The sequence below is a fragment of the Quercus suber genome, unplaced genomic scaffold, assembly GCF_002906115.3.
Source record: "Quercus suber isolate HL8 unplaced genomic scaffold, Cork oak 2.0 scaffold_5, whole genome shotgun sequence".
Lineage (NCBI taxonomy): Eukaryota > Viridiplantae > Streptophyta > Magnoliopsida > Fagales > Fagaceae > Quercus > Quercus suber.
Window position 1 is genome coordinate 436055 of NW_027069471.1, and position 6085 is coordinate 442139.

A 6085-nucleotide genomic window follows, 5' to 3' on the forward strand; every position below is an offset into this window, starting at 1 on the left:
TCCTTTTATATGCCTAGGGTTAGAAGAAAAGAAGGCCCATAGACACATCCAGGGATTTCAAGAAATCATATCAGAATTTCTAATTTTAGTAAACCTCGATAGATAGAAGTTGTCGAGCATCTATCGAGCAAGTGTCGAGATTTAATGATTTAGCACTTCTTCAGCTTGTTTCTTGGACAGACTTGATGACTTCAACACTTAATCTTGAAATCTTGTTTCTTGAAGTATTAAAAACATCTAGAATTACTCAATTACAAGTTGAGTGCATTTTGTCAAAGGATTAGCCAATTATATAAAAGAATGACATATGTTCTTAACAAGTAAAACACATATGTCCTAACAAATCCGAAGGTGGAGGCTTTCATGAAACTTGAAGCTATGGTGGGTGAGGTTGTTGGGGAAGCTGGACTGAGTTAAACTCCTTAAGCCGATCCTTGGATAACTGGGCAATTTGGTCCACACTACACCCAATTTGAGCTGATCGGACCTGATTCCTTTAAGTCCAGATGGACAAAGTGGTAAAGGCAAACAACTCCAAGTTCTTGTTCTGGTGCAGTATCCAGGATAGGAGTTCCATGAAATCCAAGAACTGAATGGACATGCAGAAATACCATGCATTAGCATCAGACCAAAGTCACCAAACAAGATTAATCTCGGAGCAGGTTCATAGGGCATGGAGAGGAGATTCCGGAGCAACTTTGCATTTGTTGCTTAATAACATTTGCACACATGATATATTGTATTATCAAAAGCAAATTATTATACATATTTACAAGTTTTTAATTATTGGCATTTAGATATCACTCGATTTTGAGTTATAATCTCCAACCACCTTAAAAAATTTTGTGGTAGCTAGCCTTAGATGCTTGTCCATCATCACAACTACACAAAATTATTTTCTTCAGTTCCTTAATTCTCAAGGACTTGAAGTTTCTAACTTACGTAGAAATCAAAATACAAACTTTAGTTGGGAGATTGTTGCCTTACATTATTGCCTGTCATATTATAGTTGTGAGATTATTTGTGAAAATAATAGTAGTTGGTATAATAACAATTCACAGTTGTTTAGTTCATTGTATTACAAATATACCAACATATCAATTAGAAGTTTCAACTTTCATGTTCAAGACATAACATCATAATTGATATGTTATAGTCTTATCAAACAAGATGCCTAATCTTATTGCAACTATGAAGTAAAATTTATGAGATTATAAGGAATTATGATTTAGATCTTCTGCATGCGAATATTATAGTACAAAATTTCCAATGTTCATACACATATAAACTTAGAAAATGCAACACTTTTATTTAAAAAGAAAAAAAAAACATATAGTAGGATTTTAAGTCTCTAATCCCTACAGTCATCCCTTAGAATAAGAAGCATCACTAGATGTTGAAAGAAAAGATGTAGCTTCATTCACTCTTGGAGTACCCGGGGCATCTAATTGTAAAAGAGGCAATGGAGTTTCAAAATTGAGCAGTTGAATTACTTCCTCTATTGAAGGCCTATTATTGTGTTCACTGTGAGTACACCAAAACCCTAAAATATACAAACACTTCATTTTTTGCTCATCAAAACATCCACCCAACCTTTGGTTAGTTGCATTAAGAACCTCTCCTCTTTCGTGGAGCACCTTAACCCAGTCCAACATGACTACTTGATCTTCTCGGGCACTGTGATTGATTGGTTTTCTTTCACATGCTAACTCCAATGCAACTATTCCAACACTGTAGACATCTGATTCCTTACTAACCCTATAGGTTGTGACACATCCTAGGCCCATAAAGCCTTGGTACCTACCAAATCAGTAATTTGTGATACCTTAGCATGGTCCACAAGCCTTGCTAATCTAAAATCCCCAAGTTTGACATTGAAATTTGAATTAAGCATAATATTGCTTGATTTTATATCCTTGTGCAACATGCAACGTTCCCATCCTTCATGCAAGTAAAGCAAGGCTGAGGCCAAGTCTTGTACAATTTTGTACCTCACTTCCCAAATCAATAAGGTATCTTTTCTAAAAAGATGTAAATCTAAGCTTCCATTGGGCATGAAATCATAAACGAGTAATAGTTGTCCTTTACTTCTTTCGTGGCACCATCCAATGAGTTGCACCAAATTCTTGCGTCTCAATTGATTGATAATTTTTTACTTTTGATGCATATTCCTTTATCCCTTGTCTAGACCCTTCTAGTAGCCTTTTAATAGCAACAATGGAGTCTCAGTCCCTTAAATATCCCTTGTAAACCTCACCAAATCCTCATTGGCCTAGATTTTCCTTGTCACTGAAATCATTTGTCGCATGAACCAATTCATTGTAAGAGAACCTCCTAGGTCCTGTTCCCCTTTTGAATTCTTTATCAAGGGCATGATCTTCTTTGTTATCCCTCTTATTCCTCTTCCACAAGGCAAATAGAACCATGGCCAACCCACCAACCAAAATAAATCCGCATGCAATGAACCGCACAGCTAACATGGATATGTTCCTGTTGGGAACTTTTGGGTTGGTATTGTTATTATCAATTTCCAAACTTGAACTAAAATACCATGAACAAATAGCATGTGATGCAGAATCCAGATATCATGTTGTGGTTGAGAATCCAAAAGTAACCGATTCAGGTAGGACCTCTCTCAAATCAACAATATATGAAAGCGATTGATTTACAGTAGCATTGTTTTTCAAACCAATGAAGACAACACTCAAGTTATATGAACTAGAATTGTAACTAATCCAAGCTTCATTTCTTTTCCCTCAAGGACAGAACCATGATTCAAACTGAGGGAGAGGGCAAAGTTCTTTATTCAAAGATTTTAAAAAATTGAAATATCGATAATAGAGGTTGACAACGATGCATTATAAGCATTAATTTATTAATTATTATTTGTACTTTTTCTTTTGAAATAAATCAATAACAAGATTTTATAATTAATAGTTTTGTAAGTTAATTGACACGTCCTAATATTTTCAAGATCTAATTGATGTGTAGATAGAGCGATTAGTATGTAGTATAGGAGTTGTCCCACATGTGCAAGGGTTTAAAATACATGGCTCAACAATATAAGCCTTTTATCATCTCTAGGCCCTTGTGTTGGATCTGTTGGTCTTCATCGGCATAAGTTCTCTCATATGATATGTTGAGGTCTTGATTACTAAAACTAGTTAAGTTGAAGGATATAGCACTTGTAAATGTATATGGAAGAAGTGCATAGATCATAAATAGAGAAAAAAAGAAGGATAAAAAGCTGTCGAAATCGGAAATATTTGATCGTGATGATCGAAACTTTGGAATTGAGGTTGCAAACACCCATTATTGGAACTTTGAGGTGTAATTGGGATTGAGATATTGCAGTTCTACTATAAATCGAAGTTACTTAAGTAGTATGTATTAAGTCTTCTAAAAGCAAAGTCAGTCAACGTTTCCAGTCACCAAAAAAAAAAAAAAAAAGAAAGAAAAAAGAAAAAAGAAAAAAGAAGTCAGTCAACGTCGGTTTGCAAGCTAATTAGAAAAGATTCTAAAGACAAATAGATGCTGCAGCGACCTTTATATGTAAAAAGGGGAGTCAATTCTGTACCGTACTGGCTATTAAACCGGTACAAATAACCCCTTTATTTCGTACCGGAAAAAATACCGGCCGTACCGGCGAAATCCGGCTGTTTCGACCAGTAAATGAATACCGGGCCGAAACATGAAATGCTTTTTTTTTTTGGGTAATATTGGTAGTTTTTTAAGGGCAAGATGGTGCAAATCTAAGTAAGATAAGAAAACCCAGCAGAAAGAAAGAGAAAAATGAAAGAAAAATGCACAATAGCTTTGCAAAATGAAGTTAGAATCACCTCATGCACTCACCGTCTCTTTTTTCACTGAAGCCAACAGCCTCTCACTGAATCTTGAGTGGTGATGGACGGTGACACAAGTAGCAATATGAACGAGAGAAACAAGACAAAACTGAAAGCTCAAAATACAAAGTTAAGAGCATTAGCATTGGAAAATTCCAATGCTACACTATTTTACAATTCTAAAAAGTCACTTTATCATTATACTATACCATTTTACACTATCTCCACATCCCAAACTTCTACTTCCCTCTTTTACTCATTAAAATAATATATCTCAAAATTATATCTTTTCTCTCCCATCTCTCTCCTCTCTCTACATAATAAAATATTATTATTTTTTTACAATACTTGCTACAGTGCAATTCTATGTTTAGAACTGCACTGTAGCAGTATTGCAAAAAAAATTTGTAATACTGCTATTTAGCATTCCCCAATGCAAATGGTTTTGGGGTTTAAAATTCTATATTTCCCTTAGATTTGGCATTAGCATTCCTCAATGCTAATGCTCTAAGAAGAGAGAGCTAAAATCGTTCGAAATTTGAAACTGGAGAAGAAATTGTAAAAGAGTGAAAACATAAGAGGAACGTGTGGAGAGAGAGAGAGAGAGAGAGAGAGAGAGAGAGAGAGAGAGAGAGAAACGTGTATTTATTGTTTTCTTATTGAAAGATATCAAAAGACTCAGCAATAGTTTTTCTTATTGAAAGATGTGAATGCCAGTCACTGAGAGAGAGAGAAACATGTGGAGAGGAAAAAGTAAAAAATGCAGCAGTATTAATGAGTGAAAAGAAAAAACGCAGGTGATGTATTTATTGTTTCTTGATTCTTTCATTTGAAGCCATAGTTTTTATATTATTTAATTTTTTTCACCTTTGACAAAAAAGAAAATATTTCCTCACTAACAACTTCCCTTCAACCAATTCAGCCATAGTTCTTATCTACTGCTTATAACTTATAAACTTAATTAGTATATTAGTAATTACAAAAAAATATACTACTAAAAAAATTATTAAAAGGATACTAAATTTATTTATTTTAAATGTTATGAATATATATATATATATATTTATATATATTATTTTGCAGTAAATTCGAAACGGTACACCGGTATTGACTGGTATCAGAAATATATCTTACTGTAAGGTTGAATTTAATCAACCATCTAATTGGCTTTATTCCGTGACCAATTTGCTTGTAATTTAGCACTTAGTAACCCTGTATTTAGGTGGGAAAATTGTAAGGGTAGTGTGTGAGAAGATGTGAAGAAAGGATCAAGAGTGTGCAAGAAAAACAGAGTCTCGCGACTAGGACTCGCGGGTGGTTCGCGACTGGCAAGCCGCGAAAGGCAGTCACATGAGAGGCACACTGGGAAGCTGAAGGGTCGCGCCAGCTGTCACGCTACAGGACAAAAGTTCCAGTCTGACCAGGCCGTTACGTCGCGACTTGATTTTGTGACTTGGCCAAGCCGCGAGATCAAGTCGCCAACTTGCCCTGTTTGGCAAAAACTGGCGTTTTGCATTCCCTTCTCACCCTACTATATATACACCCTTATACCCATCATATTGAGAGAGCTTCCAGAGAGAATTTTGTGAGAGAAAACCCTAGAGAAATACAAGATTGATTCATCCCCAATCTTCATCTAAAGAGACTCTACAAATTCCTCTACTCTCTTCCTCTCCATTGTCATACCCTTGAGAGGTCATTTACTAAACCCTTGTCTCACCACACCCACGTTTGTGAGAAGGTCCATTTGGTGCTTTGGGAAGCAGTTTGGAAAGGAACCAATATACATTGGTTGATGCTATGGTTAAGTAGCGGAATCCAGGAAGCTAGAAAAGAAATAGGTTCGGCGTAACCTCGTTGGAGCAAGAAGCTTGGAGGGCTTAGGTACTTGGGTAGATTAGGCTTGGAGGGTCTTCTGCTGTTCATGTATCCCAACTACATTCTTTAGTGGATTATTTGACCGCTTGGAGGGCGGCGGAGAGGTTTTACGCTGAGGATTTCGGTTTCCTCTTCGATAACACATCGTGTGTTGTCCGTGTGTTTGCATCTTCTTTCCCTTTACCTTTGCCTTATATTTACTGCTGTGGATGTGTTTATATTTGGCTTAGATTGTTCTATCCTCTCCCATGAAACTCAAACACAATACATGCCATATAACTCCTGAAACCTATATTAAGACGCAGAACCACACATACACCAAGCAAAGCTGAATACCCATCACAAATCCATGAAACACAATAACA

At 35.9% G+C, this 6085-nt stretch overlaps 1 pseudogene; it reads right to left on the reverse strand.

Annotated features, from left to right (window-relative positions):
• Positions 1-1364: 1364 nt before the first annotated feature.
• Positions 1365-6085, reverse strand: part of LOC112027320 (L-type lectin-domain containing receptor kinase IX.1-like) — a 34372-nt pseudogene continuing 29651 nt past the window's right edge.